Below are 20062 nucleotides of genomic sequence, written 5' to 3' on the forward strand. Positions count from 1 at the left end.
AAAATTTAATTTTATTATTATTATTATTATTATTATTATTATTATTATTATTATTATTATTATTATTACTTAAGTTTCTATTGGGCCGAAGCCACTAGGAAACTAAAGGAAAAGAAATGAAAACTTGATATATATATCTTACCGTGGATCACATTTTATTTGCATTAGTTTAATTATAATCATTCATATATATGAATAACCATATGTGTATATATATGTGCATATATATGAACGTGGCATGAAGGAATATACACGTGTTGCAGGTTTGAGTCTTCTATTTTTTCAAATTTTTAGCCAATGAGTAATAGTTCAAATGGTATAAACTCCCCGTACTCATCTAAGAGGTTGCGAATTCGAGTTTTCATATTTTGGTAAAAAAAAAAAAAGAAATATACACGGGTATATATATATATATATGAAAAACTAAGACACCTAATCTAATATCACATTTAATCATCATCACCCAGCTTCCTTTGCTTCCATTTTTACTTTCACCAAGGGTGAGAGTGAGAGACCGAAGCTGCATGAAGAAAACCATAAATCTCACCGAGCTTCTATCTTCAATTTCTTGAGATTCATAACTCCAACAAAAAATTTAATCCGATAAAAGTGTTCGTATCCTCTTTTTCTACATGTTGACATATCTTTTGTTCGGTGGAGGCTGACGGTGACGTAGCTTCCCTTCCCCTTGAGTTCGGCCAATTGGAGTTCTAGGAGGCACAGATGATTTCTGACGTTTTCTTCTTCAGCAACTCGATCAGAAAGCTTCTTTGGAGCTATCGTTAATTTTGATTTCATACGGAGGTAGGAGTTTCGTTTTTAAAATTACAAGTTTTTAATTTAAGAATGCCAAAAAGCTTATTGAGTAATTACAAATAATTTACACGTGTTTTGTGTGTCTAATTGTTGAGAATTGGTTGTAATTTTGAGTGTTGGTCAATTTGGTGTTACTTGTTAAATTGAAATGTGATTTGAGTTTAAGAATTGGGTTTGAATTGAGGCTGTGTTTGATGCTGAAATTTATGGTTATGGAAGTGGATGGTAACTGATTTTGGTATTAGTATGATGGTGAATAAGTGCTGATGAAGGGCTGGAAAAAATACGCAAGAAGGTGATTTTGGTTAGTATTAAATGTTAAACGAGTATGGTCGGAGGAATTTGTAAAGTCTGAATGAAGAAATGAATTTCTTTTATTTTCAAAAGCAAAAGATTTGAAATGGGCTAATTTTATTGAAATAGAAAGACGCTTAGTTTTGAAGAAAATGATTTGATTCTATTTGATGTTTTGAATGATGCGAATATTGAAAATGATTTGTTACTTGGAAATATTTTGAAAAAGGGTTTGAAAGGTGGTTAGGTTGGGACCCTTGAAGGGTGGCAAAGCCCGAATTTTAGAGGAAATGCTGCCAAATTTTTATAAAACTTTAAGATTTTATTTAAAGTGTTATTTAAAAGAAAATCTAATTTAAGAACATTACTTGATTTCGATTTATTACAAAAAGAGTTTTATTTTAAAACCGATTTTTAAAGAAAAAATAATATTTTAAACTCAATCCTTTGAGAAGGAATTTTGCTTTAAGTTATGTTTTGAGTTCAGTTCGATAAGAAAGAAAAGAAGAAGAAGAACAAAAAGTAAAGGAAAGAAAGATAATTAAAGGAATCTCTGCCACAGGAGAGCAGAGAATAAAGATTAAATAATATGTTAACTAAAATAATCTCTGCCACAGGAGAGCAGATAACAAAGATTAAAGGAATATAATTATTAATGAAATGACTGCCACAGGAGAGCAGATGTGACATTGTTTGGGCTTTAGTGCCAAATATAAAGTGGGGACGCCCACACACTGAGAACTGTTTTCCATATGTACGCTTATTGATTTGGAAAGTCACACTGTATGCGGTCTAGCCGTACGACTTAAAGTCACACTGTATACGGCCTAGCCGTACGACTTATAAGCACATTGTATGCATCTGGAAAGCCATATCTGGGACTTGTGCCCGGGTAATGTCGGGAGCAGGTAAGCAACCGACACATGAGCTCATGGCCTGCATTAGGAATAGACATGCATCATGTTGTTTGCGCATTTGTATTTGGTTGTGTTTTCTTGCATTACTTCTCTGTGATTGTGCTGTTTGACTTGTTTGTATGTTGATTTGAATCCCTTACTTGTACTGTTAGTTCACAGATGTATTGCGGTGAGATGTTGTGGTTGAAAAATGATTATGTGACTGAGAGACGGTTAGTATGGCTAATTTTGCGATTAAAATCTGTTTTGAGTTTAGAAATTTAAAGAAAAGTAATTATTTATCTAAAGTAGAAATAAAAGTATTTCCAAAGGTTTAATAAAATAGTTTTACTAAGTAAGTTAATTATTTTCATTAAATTCATTACTTTTACGGCATTTTCATTCTCTACTAAGAACGTGTGGTTTGTTCTCACCCCAAAATCTTTCACCCTTTCAGTGACAGGTTCGAAGACTCAGTATAAAGTTGCGGTCGAATAGTTGAAATTCTTTATAAGTTAAGTTATTTTCATAGGGTTCCCTCACCTTTATTTATTAGGATTTTATTTTAGTCAGAGGAATAGGTATTGTTTTCAAATTTTATATTGAATTCATTTGTATAGCATTTATTATTATTATTAATTGTGTGATTTTAATTACTAAAAATAAATTTATGGTCTTTTCTTATAAACTGAAACGCGATATCGACGTAAAGGCTCAATATTAAATAGATAATAAAGGAAATCAGGTCCGTAACGCCTTACTTTTGGTATGATCATGACGTGCTAAAAGTTAGGGTGTTACACTTCCTTCCCAGAAGTTTCTCTTTTTATATACTTTATCTTTATCTATTATAGGTATATTCCAATTATGAAAACTTTCTTCTAACTTAGCTATTTCTAATTCATTTTTAGTTTCAAAAGTGGATGCTTCATCATTATCTGTTTTTATTACTAAAGAATTATTTTTCCCTAGATTTAAACTACTCATCGTTCTCAGCAAACTAGCCATTTTATGGTTAGAACTTTGTGAGTTACAGGACCACCCTCGTTAACCAACAGATTCACTGCCTTAATTAGGTCTTACAACTGGGACTACGATCTGGGCTGACCAGCGTATTAACAGTTCTCACTGCTACTTCAAAGTTTTAACTATAAAACTTTAGTTTATAGAGCAGATTTGTAGTAAAAATCCGAAAAAAAAATACTTTATAAATGTTATCAGATACCTGCAAAGACAAGGCCAGCTAGAAAGTATAATATAATCCAGAAGTATACAAAATACAACCTACCTATTTCTCCATAAATCAACCTCTAAGAGGGATATACATGTATATATTCGAAAGTGGAGAATGTAAATATAATAAATACAAAGTACAAAATGTAAAGGAGTCTATACTTTCCATAGAGAGTCCGGCATGCTCAATGAAGTATGCCATGTCCTGCATCTGAAAAACATAATCCGACAACGTATGAGAACTCGAAGGTTCCTAGTAGGGTAATAATTCCAAATAGAGACATATGAATCCGCTAGGCAATCCTAAACTCCAACCATTCAAGGTTCAAGCCTAGGCTCCTTTCTAAATCCAAATAGGGCAATCAAACTAAATCTCAACTAGATTGGAGATTTTAGATTCTCAACTCTACTCAGTACAATTCATCAATCATAATATCAGTCATCCTCTCTCTATATATCACAACTGTCCAAAATTCTATATCAAAACTCAGTCTCAATGGTATTGATTTATTCTTAATGTTTAGTCTCAATTCGGAGCAAGTGGGACAAACCACAACCCTTGCATCTACCAAAGAAGTTCCAATCTCAACCCGGAGCAAGTGGGACAAACCACAAGCCTTGCATCTATCCAAGATACCCAAATATCAATCCAGAGCAAGTGGGACAAAGCTACAATCCTTGCGTCTATTCAGGAAACTCAAATATCAATCAAACTCATTCCCATCATCAATTCTTATCAACACATTGCATCAATAACAACCCTCAGCGTCACCACTGCCAGCATAAGGGATCTCTCACTTGTTCAAACACATACAGACAATACAAAGAATACACAAATAGAGAGAACAGATAAAGAAATTTGGTCAAATAGCATATAGATACAAGTATTCAACAAGGCAAGCAAAAAACAAGATGCGCACTCAAACAATACACACAAATGCAAATGATGCATGCCTGTCCTACTGGCTATGAGCTCATGTGTCGGTTAAACTGCCAGAATCTGACACATCCGGTAGCTAACTCAGACATTGTGTCTCAACAGGAAGGGAATCATCAACCTTCTAGAAGTGAATTCTCAACCTTCCAATCAGAGAGAGACTGTGATGTAACGATAGAGAATCCACAACCTAACTCGTTTATACCACAGCCAGAAATTGAGTCGAAGGAAATTTGTCAACCTTCTCCATTCAATTTCCCGATGTAACAAGAGAGAGAATCCTCAACCCTGGTTGCCCACTGCAACAAGAGAGGAAATCCTCAACCTCCACTTGTTTATCACAGCAAGATAGAGAATCATCAATCTCAACTTGCCTATTCATGAGCGGGAGAAAGCCACCGTCCTCACCACATTAATCCAAATCTCATTCCAATCAAACATAATATTAATCATAACCAAAAATCGAATTAATAATACATAATTGAATTGAAGAGAATCTTCAACCTTCTATCTAACTCTCCGATATGACAAGAGTGAGAATCCTCAACCTCAGCTTGTCTATCCGTGAGCGGGATCAACCACCATCCTCACAACGTCAATCATAATGTCTTTTCAACTTGTCTGTCGCAGCAAGAGAGGAATCCTCAACCTCAACTCACTTATTCATTCCGGGATATAGTGCCCACCACACTCTTATGATATAGTGCTCGTCACACTTTTTAATCTCAGCTTTCATCCTAAACCTCACATAATCCCTCGCTCTTTTATCTAAGCCTCAAGCCAATTCAATTCCCTCAGAATCATAATCCTAACTCATATTTCCACATAACCACATCTGTTATTTAGAGCAGCACTCTTAGGATATAGTGTCTGTCACACTTCAATCATAATCTCATGAGCAGCATAATACCACCGTCCTCACCGCGGGTGGGACAAACCATCATCCCCGCAACTATGTCATCCAGTTTAACTAAACATTTATCTGAGAATAATTCAATTTAATGCCTTCCATATACTCTCACTCATTCCAGAGTCTAAAATCTAGTTTTCGGACCTTAAACAGGGGGTTATAGCGGTGAAAAAGTAGGCTGCATAGGCAAAAATAGTTAAAAATAATATTTCTTGAAAAATAGGACAATCATACATATGCATGCCTCGTGAGTATGCACGAGCCCCTTTTTACGCGAACGCGCGGAGCTCGCACGAAAAAGATTCATTTCTAGAATGCAAGTTGTGCGTACGCATGGGTTGTGCGTACACATGACTTTGTTCTTGTGCATACGCATGGTATGCGCACAAAACTCTTTCAATTTTGTAACACCCCTCATGCGTACGCATGACCTCAATTTTCTGCAACTTCTGCAGAATTCAATTTTTAACCATAAACATCAAACCTCTATAACTTTTTGTGCACTTATCTATTTTTCGTAATTTTTTAGATGGTTTTAAAGGTATTTTCATCAAATTTAATTTAAGACAACTTTCATTCAATTTCGAACTTCGAGTGCCAAGTTATGCCCCGTTAAAATTGGTCAAAATTCTGTTTTTACCAATTTTAAACCTTTACTCAATTTCACCAAAATCTCAATTCAATTCAAACCAAGACCATACCAATGCCATTTTCAAACATTCTAATCCTCATTCATGAATCCACAATCATTCAATACCTAATAGATCAATTTTCAATCAAGTAATCCTCATCAATTCAATCCAACCTTTAACACACATACTCATGCAACAATATATCACAACCAACTCAATCAATTATCATTATTGCATCAATTGCAACATAATCACTCTACCACTTACCTCCACTTACCACATGGGGCCTCCTCACTCCATCACGGCCTCTAGCCCAATATCCATATCAATTATTATTATAACAAGCAAAACCACAATCTTATATTCATTTCCATTCAAACAATCACATTTTTCACATTAAACATTTAATTCACAAAATCACACTAACACATAACCCATTATCAACATACATCAATCTATTTAATTCTTTCATAGGGCAATTAACTTAGATTTTCACATAGTGTTACATGGAGCCTATCCGAAATTAAGACCCGTACATTAATGATGGCGGTTCCAAACCTTTGAATCCTTTCTCCAGTAATTCTAACCTCCACCAAAATATTATCAAAGTGACCCTCGAATCAATTCCGCACTAATACAAGCCAATACAAGCTTCTATCAATCAACAAGGCACCAACCCGCAATGATCAACTCAACAATCAAGCTATTTACCACAAAAATTACAATTTCCTCAACCTAGGTGTTCCGAGGGTTACCTGAAACTGTAGGTCGATCTCGGATGAGATCTTCTGTACTGGTCGGAGATGACGTGTTCGGCTGGCTGGTTGTGGCCGGAGCTGTTGTGTCCGACTTGTTGGACTGACTGCACCTCTGATCCTTAGTCACCGGAGGGTGGGGGTACCTGCAAGAGACTCCGATGCTTAAGTTAGCATGGGTATTAAACAGGTTTTTAGTAGAATCAGAGTATGAGTTATACCTGGGTGCTCCAGTGTATTTATAATGGTGTGGAGTGACCTTTTTAGATAAGATAAGTTAGTTATCTTATCTTATATTATCTTATCTTTGGGTGAGGTCAGCTTATCTTCAAGGGAACTGCCCTTATCTTTGTAGGTTCAGACTGCCTGTGGATTTGGGTCGTGTTCCTCTATTTGGGCCCTTTATTGAGCTTTCCTGTCGATTTGGCCGACCTCTTTGAGAAGAGGTCGGGTAGCCTGACCTGAAGAGATCGGTCGCTTTGTCGCCAATCATCCCAGGTCGGATAGCTCGACCCAGGGTGTGAACAGTGCCCCTCCTTGAGCTCGGTCTTCTTTTTTGAGGTCGAGTCTTTTGACTTCGGTCCTTCTTTAGTGAAACCGAGTTCAAGCATTTTGTCGATTTCTTCCTTTTGTAGAATCTTTTGAATGTAGAACGTTTTCCTCTAAAAGCGCACGCTTTTATACCAGCGCCTTGTTCTTGAAAACGTGCGAGGGTTTAATACCTTCATTAATTGGTATTAATTGCCCCGTTTTCCCTTAGCTTTTTATTTTGAATTTTACAATCAAAAACGGTTTCTCTTCTTCGCTCTTCTTCGTAACTTCTCCCTTTACTCTCTCGCTTTCTGTTTCTTGCTTAGAGTTCGAGGGGTGGCTCTTTCGCCTGTCGCTTCCGCTTTTCTGCTTTCCTTTGCAGCTTTCTCCTATTTTCCCAGGTTTAGTTCTTCTTCCTTTCTTTTTCTACGTCACTTTTTGTGTCTATTTTGAGAAAGTTTTGATTTTGCTTGGAGAAAGTTTGGATCTTTCTGCCTTTTGCTGTGCCTGATCGCTGTGTAATCTGGAGTTTCTTTGTCTTTTGCATGAGCTTTTTCGCTTTTCCTGTTGCTTGATGCTTTTAGGGCCTTTGCATGTTATCACCATTTCTGCTTGTGCCTTCGATGATGGTTTTTGCTTGATTCTGAAAAAGGTTGTGTCTTTGATGATTTTCTGCTTGATTCTGAAAAAGGTTGTGTCTTTGATTATTTTCTGCTTGGCATTTTTGATGTTGACAATGCTCCTTGCTGATAGACTGTAGGAAGATAGTGGTTTTGATGACTTTGTGTTTTTCTTCTTTGAAATGTTTGCTAATTGAGATCTTCTTTTCTTGTTTGAGAAATGTCAGGACGTAAGCTGTAGCTTTTTTCTGAAACCTTGCTTTGTTACTGCCTCTAAAGGATGCCCCAGGACCTTGGTGTGCGTCTTGGGGTTTTCCTTTTCTTGTTTGTTCGTCTGTCGAGTTGTTTTACCCCTCGTCCGAGATGTTTTTTAGTAATCCAATTTTCTTTTCTTATTGTAGGATTAGTTGGCCTCATGTCTTCTCGCAATAACGTTGTAGAGGTGTCTTCTAAAGTTTCCGAGGGGATGTCCGATTGGCTGGACTCCCTTGTCTTAATGTGTGTCTCTGTCGTGGATGCTGAATTTTGTGTAGAGCTGAGGAAACGTCATAGGATTTGTGGTAGCAGTGCTCGGGAGAGGGATTATGAGCTTGTAGCTCCTGACTCTGATGAGAGGGCTTGTTTTCCTACTTTCGTCGAGGGGGAGCGTCCCTTCTTCTACACTTATGAATATTTCTTCAGCCAGTTGGATGTTACTTTTCCTTTTACTGCTTTCGAGACCGACTTGTTGTGGTTATGTAATATTGCTCCATCCCAACTTCATCCGAATTCCTGGGGTTTTATCAAAATATTTCAACTGCTTTGCCAAGAGTTAGGTGTAACACCTTCTGAAACTCTTTTCCTCTATCTTTTTGTCTCGGCCATGCTCAGAAGTTCTTCCAAAAAGAAAGCTTCCTGGGTTTCTTTTAGATCGGCCCAGGGGCATAAAGTTTTTGCCATGTATGATGAGTCCTTTAAAGATTTTAAGAATTATTTCTTCGGAATCCGTGCTGTTGAGGGGGTCCGGCCCTTTTTTCTTGATGAGAATGACGAGCCTGCTTTTCCTCTAGAGTGGAAAAAGAATGTGAGAGTGCCACGTTATACATGGGAGATACTTAATGAGGTTGAGCGGGCTTTTGTAGTTGTTGAAGATTTGTGGGGGAAACCACCCCATCTGGACATAAAAAGATTCTTGAGTGATCCATCTTTGGTTCGAACTGCTTTGGGTACCGTCTGACTTGTTTTTATACTTGTTTCTGAGCTTTTCTTCTCCTATGTTGTAACTCGTCATTTACGGTTGATTCTGTATTTTCAGAGATGTCAAAAAATAACGATTCTATGAAGGCCTATAAGAAGGCGAAGAAGGCTGCTGCTGCTCAAAACATCTCGGCCAAGGCGGCTGGAGAGATCTTCTCAAGTTCCTGTGAAGCCGCCCGTGCCAAGTTCACCTGGGCCAAGGAAGGTGATCCCCACTCCTCGAGTTTGTCTGACTGATCCTCCACAGACTTTTGCCATTGCTTCTGGTGCTCCTCCCAACAAGAAACAGAAAACCATTGAGGCCTTTAACCTTGACGCCCCTGATTTTAATGCAATCGAATTCGTAGATCAGCAAATCGGACCCTACGGTACCCTCCCCATGGATGATGTGTCGATCCTTCGCCATCTGGATTTTATGACCCGAAACAGTGTTAAAATGGCATATATGGGGGCTGCCCTGTACCGAACTGCTCAGAATCTTTCTCTTCATGCCACCAAGGAATTTATGGAGGAGGCTAAACAGGAATTCGACCGAGTGAAGGGCTTGAAGGAAGAGCTTGAGGTAAAGGTAGCCAAGTTGGAGAAGGATCTGGAGAACGAAAAGGCGAGTTCCCTTGCTCTGGCGGCTTCTGTGCGGTTGGCCGAGGACACGGCATTGAGGCATAAGGACAGTTATGTGACATCTTATCGGGAGGTGGTGCGCCTGAGGGAGGAGTTGGAGAATGCGCGAGCTGATTACTCCGAGCTCCAAGGTCATCTTGTTGGCAGCGTAACTGCTGCCTATGAGAGCTTGAGGGAGCAGGTTTGGATTATTGCTCCCGAGGCCAACCTTACTCTTTTTAGCCTGGATAATGTTGTGAGGGATGGTAAGATTGTCCCTGATGACCAGGATGATGATGATGTTGAACCTCCCCCTGTGTCTTCTGCCAAAGTGTCAACCTCTTCAGTTCCTCCAGTTGTATCTGACCCAGATTGCCAAATTCTGAACCGGGATGATGGAACCGTGGATGCTGTGCCTATTCAGACTCGGCCTCCTTCTCCCCGTACTGATGCTGCCAGGAAGGCTCCCGATCTTTGCTAATTTCTCTTTAGATATTCGTGTAGTCGGCCCAGCTTGTGGGCTTTTAAACTCCTTTTTTGTAGTTTGAATATTTTGCTGACTGTTGATATTCCTTTTGGTTGCTGGTTTGGCAACTTTACTTTGAAAAATAACAAGTAGCTTTCAAGCTTTTGGGCCTGACCCTGAAGCTTTATAATATTGTATTTTATATCCTGCTTGTTTGCGCTTATCTTAGCACTTTTTGAAAATGTCGGAGCCTTCGTTTGCTTTGCACTTATTGCTTGTGGGTTGGATCCTTTGAGGTCGTGGATGGGAGGTTCCAACTTGTTTCTTGGTTTTTTTGCTCTTGCTCATATTTCTAGCGATCCATAACCGATTTCTTTGCGTTGGTCCTCTTTCCAGTTACTTTTGTAGTCCTCTGTTTTGGACCTTTGCTAGGTCTCTTTTCGGGACTACTTTTATAACTTGTTTGTGGGAGGTCGACCTCTTTATGTTTTCCTCTTCTAAGTTATTTCTATAATCCTCTTTTTTGGACCTTTGTCAGGTCTCTTTCAGGGATTACTTTTATAACTTGTTCGTTGTAGGAGACCGACTTCTTTATGTTGATCTCTTCTAAGTTATTTTTGTAATCCTCTTTCTTGGACCTTTGTCAGGTCTCTTTCAGGGATTACTTTTGTAACTTGTTCGTTGTAGGAGACCGACTTCTTTATGTCGATCTCTTCTAAGTTATTTTGTAATACTCTTTCTTGGACCTTTGTTAGGTCTCTTTCAGGGATTACTTTTATAACTTGTTTATTGTAGGAGACCGACTTCTTTATGTCGATCTCTTCTAAGTTATTTTGTAATCCTCTTTCTTGGACCTTTGTTAAGTCTCTTTCAGGGATTACTTTTATAACTTGTTCATTGTAGGAGACCGACTTCTTTATGTCGATCTCTTCTAAGTTATTTTTGTAATCCTCTTTCTTGGACCTTTGTCAGGTCTCTTTCAGGGATTACTTTTATAACTTGTTTGTAGGGGACCGACTTCGTTAGGTCGATCTCTTTTAAGTTATTTCGTAATCCTCTTTCTTGGACATTTGTTAGGTCTCTTTCAGGGATTACTTTTATAACTTGTTTGTAGGAGACTGACTTCGTTAGGTCGATCTCTTCTAAGTTATAGCAATTCCTCTTTTATAGGGTTGGCCAGACCTCTTTCCAGGGATTTGCTGATAACTTGGGTTGACTTGGTCCGACTTCTCAACGTCGGCCAGTCTTTAAGTTATTATTTAGCAATCCATAAGACCTCGTCAGGTTCTTTTTCGGATCACTTTCGATAACTTCTTACATTATTCTGTGTTCATCTTTGCCGATTTGTAGAAGGTGGTTTCTGTCTTTGTTTGGTCGACCTTTAGATGAATCGCATTTTCATCTTTATCGGTCTTCCATCATGATCGTGCAGTGAATCTGTTTTTCACTTTCTGCCGATCTGTTGCTTTATAATCGGACGATGAATGCTTCAGATTAATGCGTCTTGAGAATTTGTAGAATATCTAAAATTATATTATATTCAAAGGCAAGTGCAAATATATACATGCAGGAGTTTTTCATCCCTTTAAGTCGGGTAATTTCTGGATCTCAACTTGGTGCCTCATTAAAAAACCTTTTCAGGAAAAAGAGTGCATCCAAGATCTGTTACCTTCTCTAGCTATAATACCTTCTTAGGTTGCAAGCGTGCCATGACCTGGGGAGCTCTCGTCCGTCGAGTTTGGACAGTCTGTAGTAGCCCTTTCCAAGTACTTCTGTAACTCGGTAGGGTCCTTTCCAGTTTGCTGCCAGCTTTCCTTCTCCGGGTCGAGTTGTTCCAATATCATTTCGGATTAGAATGAGATCATTCTCAGCGAAACTTTTTGGCACTACCCTTTGATTATATCTCGAAGCCATTCGGCGTTTTAGCGCTTCTTCTCTGATCCGAGCTCTTTCTTGGATTTCTAGAAGTAGGTCGAGCTCTTCATTTTGAAGTTGAGAGTTGGCTTGTTCATTGTAGTGGACCACTCTAGGGACCCTTCCTCGACCTCTACTGGGATCATTGCCTCCACTCCGTACGCTAATCGAAATGATGATTCGTTTGTGGTAGAATGTGGCGTTGTTCGATATGCCCATAGGACTTGTGGGAGTTCTTCGGCCCAAGCTCCCTTTGCTTCTTGTAGTCTCCGTTTTAGCCCAGCCAATATGACTTTGTTGGCAGCTTCAGCCTGTCCATTGGCTTGAGGATGTTCGACGGAGGTGAACTGGTGTTTTATGTTCAAGTCGGCTGCTAATTTCCTGAAACCTGCATCTGTGAATTGAGTGCCATTGTCCGTGGTGATGGAGTGTGGAACCTCGAACCTCGTGACAATATTCCTATATAGAAATTTCCGGCTTCTTTGAGCAGTGGCGTTGGCTAGGGGCTCTGCCTCGATCCACTTTGTGAAATAGTCTATCCCAACTATGAGAAATTTGACTTGTCCCGATCCCTAGGGAAAGGGTTCGAGAAGGTCGAGTCCCCATTTTGCAAATGGCCAAGGTGAAGTTACGCTGATGAGTTCTTCTGGCGGGGCAATGTGGAAGTTGGCATGTTTCTGGCATGGGGAACATGTCTTTACAAACTCTGTAGCTTCTTTTTGTAGAGTTGACCAGTAAAATCCCGCTCGAAGTACCTTTTTGGTGAGAGCTTGTGCTCCGAGATGATTACCACAAATGCCACTGTGTACTTCCTCTAAGACTTCCCTTGTGTTGGAGGTCAGCACACATTTTAACAACGGTAGCGAGATCCCTCTCTTGTATAGGGTGTTGTTTATGATAGTGTAGTACTGAGCCTCCCGTTTTAACCTCTTTGCCACCTTCTCATTTGTGGAGAGTGTTTCTGTTTTGAGGTAATTAATTATGGGGGTCATCCATCCTTGATCCTGACTTGTTATGGCTAGGACTTTTTCCTCTTTCGAGATTGATGGATTCTGCAGCATTTCCTGGATGAGGCTTCTATTGTTGCCCCCTGGTTTGGTGCTGGCTAGTTTCGAGAGTGCATCAGCTCGGGCATTTTATTCGCAGGGTATGTGGGAGATCTTATATTCCCCGAGTTGTCTGAGCCGTTCCTTGGTTTTATCCAAATATTTTTTCATGGTGGGATCTTTGGCTTGGTAGCTCCCTTTTATTTGCGAGGTGATTACTTGTGAATCGCTGAAGATGTTGAGTTTTTGAGCTCCAACCTCCTTAGCCAGCTTCAAACCAGCTAGTAACGCTTCATATTCCGCCTGGTTATTCGAGGCGGGGAACCCAAATTTGAGGGAAAGCTCAACTTGGGTTCCTTGGTTGCTTTCTATTATCACACCTGCGCTGCTTCCGATCTTATTTGAGGAACCGTCCACGTAGAGATTCCATTTTGTGGGGGTTTCCAGGGTATCTGTGAATTCTGCAATGAAGTCAGCTAAGTACTGTGATTTGATGGTTGTCCGAGCTTCATATTGGAGGTCAAACTCGGATAATTCGACTGCCCATTGTAAAATTCTGCCTGCTAGATCTGTTTTCTGCAATATCCCATTTATGGGCTGGTCGGTTCGAACCATAATGGTGTGAGCCTGAAAGTACGGGGAAGTCGTCGAGATGTCAGTATGAGAGTATAGGCAAACTTTTCTATTTTTTGGTAGTTTAGCTCGGACCCCTGCAGCACTTTACTAATGAAGTATACAGGTTGTTGCCCTTTGTCGTCCTCCCGAACCAGTGCTGAGGCTACTGCCCGACTTCCTACCGCAAGATACAATATGAGTGGTTCTTCCTTTCGTGGTCGAGTTAGAATAGGTGGTTGTCCTATGAAGTTTTTGAAATCCTGGAAGGCTTGCTCGCATTCCTTTGTCCATTCGAAATTTTTTCCTTTCCTTAAAGTAGTGTAGAAGGGGAGAGATCTTATCGCTGATCCCGCTAAGAATCTGGATAAGGCTGCCAATCTCCCGTTGAGTTGTTGTACCTCTCTGACACAAGTTGGGCTCTTCATGTTGAGTATGGCCTGGCATTTGTCTGGATTCACTTCAATTCCTCTTTGTGTGAGCATGAAACCTAAGAATTTGCCCGCTTCTACTGCAAAGGTACATTTTGCATGATTGAGTCGCATGTCGTGCTTCCTTATAGTGTCGAACACCTGAGCTAGGTCGGACAATAATGTCTCTTCGCTTTGTGTCTTTATCAACATGTCATCCACATAGACTTTCATGATTTTTCTGATGTGATCTGAGAAGACTTTATTCATTAGCCTTTGATAAGTAGCTCCCGCATTCTTGAGACCGAAAGGCATCACCATGTAGCAGTAATTTGCTTTTGGCGTCAAAAACGAGGTCTTTTCTTCATCTGGTGGATACATGGGGATTTGGTTGTATCCGGAATTTGCATCCATAAACGAGAGGTATCTATATCCGGAGGAAGCATCTACCAGAGCGTCGATACTTGGGAGTGGGTAAGGATCTTTTGGGCAGGCTTTGTTGAGGTCGGTGTAGTCGGTGCACATTCGCTACTTCCCATTTGATTTTTTCACCAAGACGACGTTAGCTAGCCATAGTGGGCACTTGACTTCTCTTTTGAATCCTGCCTCCAGTAGTGCTTGTACCTGTTCTTCCACAGCTTGGGATCGCTCTGGCCTAAGTTTTCTTCGTCTTTGCTGTACCGGCCGAGATCCTGGATAGACCGCCAACTTGTGACACATTAGCTTGGGGTCTATGCCTGGCATGTCTGCAGCTTTCCATGCAAAGAGATCGACATTATCTTGCAAGAACTGTACTAGTAATTCCTTTGCATCTCCTTTCAGGATCGTGCCAATATTAGTCGTTTTGTCCGAGGTGTCTCCGATCTGAACTTTCTCTATTTCACCTTCGGGCTGTGGACGGAGTTCTTCTCGTCTCTGAACTTCACCAAGCTCAATTGTATAGAATTCTTCTCCTCTGCCTCTGAGGTTTAGACTTTTGTTATAACAGCGGTGTGCCATCTTTTGATCTGCTTTTATTGTGGCTATCCCTTCTGTGGTTGGGAATTTCATGCATAGATGTGGAGTCGAGACTATTGCGCCGAGTTGATTTAGTGTTGTCCGACCTATTAGGGCATTGTAGGCTGAACTCACGTCGACCACAATGTAGTCTATCTTGAGTGTTCTGAATTGGTTCCCTTTTCCGAAGGTTGTATGTAGTGACACGTATCCCAGTGGTGGTACTGGGGTATCCCCCAGTCCGAACAGGCTGTTCGGGTATGCTCTAAGCTCCTTTTCTTCTAAGCCGAGCTTGTTGAAGGCTGTTTTGAATAAGATGTCGGCAGAACTCCCTTGGTCTATTAATGTGCGGTGGAGATTGGCGTTTGCTAGTATGATGGTGATGACCATGGGATCGTCGTGTCCTGAGATGATACTGGATGCGTCTTCTTTGGTGAACGTGATCGCAGGGATGTCGGGTGCTTCCTCCTTTCCTTCGACATGATATACTTCTTTGAGGTATCTTTTACGGGATGATTTGGAGATTCCACCTCCTGCGAATCCTCCATGTATCATATGGACATGTCTTTCTGGCGTACGAGGTGATCGCTCAGCTCGTCCGACATCTTCATCTCTTCGTCTTTTCCTTTGCTCATCATCTCGGGTGGCCAGATACCTATTTAGTTTTCCTTCTCTTACTAATTTTTATATGATGTTTTTTAAGTCGAAGTATTCGTTGGTGGAATGCCCTCGGACCCGATGATATTCACAGTATTCGTTCCGATTTCCTCTTCCTCTTTTGCCTTTAAGTGGTCGAGCTGGGGGTATCTTTTCTGTGTTACAGACTTCTTTGTAAATATCCACAAGGGACACCCGAAGAGGGGTGTAATTATGATACTTTTTTATTTTTTCGCCCGTTCGATCTTCCTTCTTCTTGGATTCTTTATCTCGGTAGGTGAAACCGGATTTCAAGGCTTCTCCAAGTCGGGAATTTTCTTCCATGTTGATGTACTTCTCTTCCCTCTCGTAGGCCGTTGATGAGGCCCATGACGGCAGCCTCTGTTGGCAAGCTTTGTATGTCTAGGCATGTTTTGTTGAATCTTTCCATGTAGTTGCGAAGACTTTCCCGATCTCCTTGCTTGATACCCAGTAAACTAGGAGCGTGCTTGGCCTTGTCTTTTTAGATGGAGAATCTGGCCAGGAACTTTTTGGCCAGGTCGTCGAAGTTTGAGACGGACTTCGGAGGTAGGTTGTCGAACCATCTGATTGCTGTCTTTGTGAGAGTCGTTGGAAAAGCTTTGCAACGGACAGCATCTGGAGCGTTGGTGAGGTACATTCTGCTTCTGAAGTTGCTGAGATGATGGTTGGGATCTGTGGTGCCATCATACAAAGTCATATCCGGAAGTTTGAAGTCTTTAGGGATTTAGTCTTCATGATTTCCCTAGTGAATGGATCTTGATCCTTGCGAGAGTTGTCCTCAGGGGGGTGGTCCGGGTAGCCTTTGCTTTGAGACCGGCTTCAAGTTGTAGGAGTTTATCTTCTAATTCTTGACGTCGCCTTACCTCTCTTTGTAGATCCTTGCCAACTTCTTGCTGGTACTGGCTTTCTTTTTCGAGTTGCTTTAGGCGATCTTGAAGTGCTTCTATTACTCCCGGATGTGATGAGTTTTTGTCTCCGTTAGATTCTGGCGTATCCTTTGGTGTGGTATCCGTATTTTTGTGCGGCGTTCTATCCTCTAGATCCGAATCGTGGTTGTTGTCATGGTCGTCTGCCATGGTGATGGGATGACTTCCAGGTTCCCCGGCAACGGTGCCAATGTTCCGAGGGTTACCTGAAACTGTAGGTCTGTCTCGGATGAGATCTTCTGTACTGGTCAGAGATGACGTGTCCGGCTGGCTGGTTGCGGCCGGAGCTGTTGTGTCCGACTTGTTGGACTGACTGTACCTCTGATCCTTGGTCACCGGAGGGTGGGGTACCTGCAAGAGACTCCGATGCTTAAGTTAGCATGGGTATTAAACAGGTTTTTAGTAGAATCAGAGTATGAGCTATACCTGGGTGCTCCAGTGTATTTATAATGGTGTGGAGTGACCTTTTTAGATAAGTTAGTTATCTTATCTTATCTTATCTTATCTTTGGGTGAGGTCAGCTTATCTTCAAGGGAATCGCCCTTATCTCTGTACGTTCGGACTGCCTGTGGATTTGGGTCGTGTTCCTCTATTTGGGCCCTTTATTGGGCTTTCCTGTCGATTTGGCCGACCTCTTTGAGAAGAGGTCGGGTAGCCAGACCTGAAGAGGTTGGTCGCTTTGTCGCCAATCATCCCAGGTCGGATAGCTCGACCCAGGGTGTGAACACTAGGGTTTCATGAAATTGGAAAATTCCAAAGGGAGAGAGCTTTCTTACCTTAACGCAAAGAAAATGTGTGTGTGTATTATCAATAAAAGTGTAATTTCATCTGTGTATTAGTGTATTATATTATTTAGAATCACTGCTATTTATACACTAGCTGAAATAACAATTTTCTTACTTTGATGAAGTCTGTTATTGCTTGGAATGAGAATCTGTTAGATTAACTAACTTAGCAAATTCTAGTTTATTCTCATCTCTTTCAATAATACTTTTAGAATTATGTAATGTTATTCAAATATATAATTAAGATGATTGTATATTAGTTTTTTACATGGTAATATTATATTAGAGGTTAAGTTGTGTTAATAGTAAAATTGAGGAATAATATCTTGAGCTACATCATCCCACTTGCTTAGCTATTTAAACTTAACCTAATCATAATCTCAATTTCCAACAAAAAAAAAACATGGACCTTCGATGAAAAATTAAAGTACAGAACATTAGATGGCAGCAAAAAAGGTATTTTAAGATGCCAAACAAGTACAATTAATGTCACACTTCAGTTTTATAACTCTTCTATTTGAGATTATCTGTCTTTGCAAATTTAGATTAGACTGTCAATTTAGATGATAAAAAATTCGTGTCAAGTTTTTGTGTATGTCATGGCTCAAACTTATTAACTTAGAAGTGTAGCAAACAAACTACTATTAACAGGAGCTCAATTGAAGCTGAATTTTGAACACTCGTATCTGTTTTTGCTAAATTGATTTAGATACAAATTTTACTAAGTGAGTTAAGACAGTCGTGTCAAACACCACCTTCAGTCTGTTGTAATAACATGTCAACTATCCTTCTAGCATATAATCTTATTCTTTTCGAGAGAACCAAACACTTTGAGTTTGATTTGTATTTTGTGAGATAAAGTTTGATTTGATTTGTAGCTATCACTCACATACCCTCCACTAAACAGATAGTTGATATTCTAACTAAATTATTATAATCTATGTTGTTCGACAAGTTTAAAAACAAACTTAGATTGTCTTTTAAGCCATCCTAAATTTGTGGGGAAAGAGGGTGTAAGAGGGCACGTGATTTGGTGTTCCAAAATTGTACAGAATTTTAATACTCCTTGATTAAAATTACTAAACATTAAGAACATCAATAATTCCATCAAAACTATCTAGCTTGGAACCCACCAGAGAGATAAATTACTAAATTAACCTCTTCTTTTAAAAGAATCATGGACAATTTCAATAAGAAAATATTGCTTTGAACCTATTATTTCTTAATTCAAACACATTAAAACACAAAGTAATTAGTGTGCTAGGTAAAATGTTTATTTGACTACTATACTCTTGATTTAGCTACTTGATCTATTATACTTTATGCATACTCCTGCAGAATTCAGAATTCAAATTAATTCACCAATTTATGTTCATGAAATATATCAAATAGACTAAATAGAAACATTAACAAAAATTAATTTCAATTCCTTACTTTATACTTTATCACTATATACATGTCCACTACCAAGCCCACTGATTGAAAAATCTATCATTTTACATGCATAAAGGAATAGATCACAATTCATAACAGGTATAAACTTACAAAGCATATTCAAAATACAAAACCACTGCCCCATAAAATATTTTGGATACAGTAAATATTATGACTTGTAAAATTATCAGCATGTTCACATTATTTGTATAAAGTTATGTATGCATAAGATATGACCATGGTCAAATTAAGTATACCAAAGCTAGTTCCTCAATAATTATAGAGTTGTTTCCGTCCTTTTCAAAATGCTTATAGGAACACCGTGCATGTTGCTCCCACCTATCAAGTGCTTCAAGTTGATGAACACTGAGTGTAGCTGCACGAAACTCATCAAAATCCATCTTTCTATATTGCAATGCATTAAGCTGTAACCCAAATTCATTTTAATCAATGAGCACTATTGGTACAAATGCTATTTATATAATGTATGGAAGCATTGGTATAGTTAAATCATAGAACTTACTGATCCAAAAAAGTCAAGAATGCGTGACTCCATAGCATTTGTTGCATTTTTCATCGAGGCCTGACCATGTCAAATTTGTGAGATGGCAAACACCATCATCTTAACCAAGTATATAAAAAGAATTTGAAACAAAACTAACCGCTTTGATGTTTTCTAGACTAATGGTTACATTTTTGTTTGGCTCCAAAAGTGTAAACTCCTCCTTTAAATAAAGCAGTTCATCTACAGTTAATGTCTTAGAGACTTAGACAGTGCCTATGCCGGTGCCCATCAAAATAATATTCTGCTTAGTTATTGAGAAGCTTAATGTATAGCGGGATCATTTAAAAGTAGAAAGAACAACAAATAACAAAGAAAAGAAGTACCTAAAAATGCAATGCTTCAGCCACCTTCAATATTGGCAGCCGGTGTCCTGTCTGGTGCATCTGGCAGCCGTTTTTCATTACATTCAAGTTCAGAGTCAGTCATGAGCAGCATGAAAGAAAAAGGATACCGCTTAGCTGTTGCACAATATCTTTAAGTGTGCTTTCTTCTTTTTTCAATTTTGAAAGCTCAGCCTCATCCTTAGCCAAAGCTAATTTAGCTTTTTCAATTTATTCAATCCAAAGCTTGACACCATCTCTGAAGAAGGGCAAAGTGTGCGAGGTTAGGGCTAGGACTTTCTGCAGGTCGAAAATACACATTCTCTATCTTCTCTATCAGTTACTGCTTCCATCACTAGCGAATTCCTCCTACTTTTCACAGGTGATATGTCTAGATATTTTGAGCCACAAATTTATTTGTGTATACTTCACATCTGCCTCAATCATAGA

The 20062-nt window shown here is 39.5% G+C and overlaps 1 long non-coding RNA gene across 3 annotated transcripts in view; it reads right to left on the reverse strand.

Moving 5' to 3' along the window:
• LOC107612244 overlaps window positions 1-20062 on the reverse strand; it is a 23331-nt gene that overhangs the window by 2776 nt on the left and 493 nt on the right. Inside the window, exons 1-3 of one of the 3 annotated variants that reach the window (XR_001613658.2) lie at window positions 19616-19967; window positions 19390-19505; window positions 19212-19310 (exon numbers count right to left, since the gene is read on the reverse strand). This is a non-coding gene — a long non-coding RNA (uncharacterized LOC107612244). Of the gene's footprint in view, window positions 1-19211; window positions 19311-19389; window positions 19506-19615; window positions 19968-20062 lie in introns of those variants that run through there. The other 2 variants (XR_002352254.1, XR_002352255.1) reach the window with 2 other exon arrangements.

This window comes from Arachis ipaensis, chromosome B08, assembly GCF_000816755.2.
Source record: "Arachis ipaensis cultivar K30076 chromosome B08, Araip1.1, whole genome shotgun sequence".
NCBI classification, from domain to species: domain Eukaryota; kingdom Viridiplantae; phylum Streptophyta; class Magnoliopsida; order Fabales; family Fabaceae; genus Arachis; species Arachis ipaensis.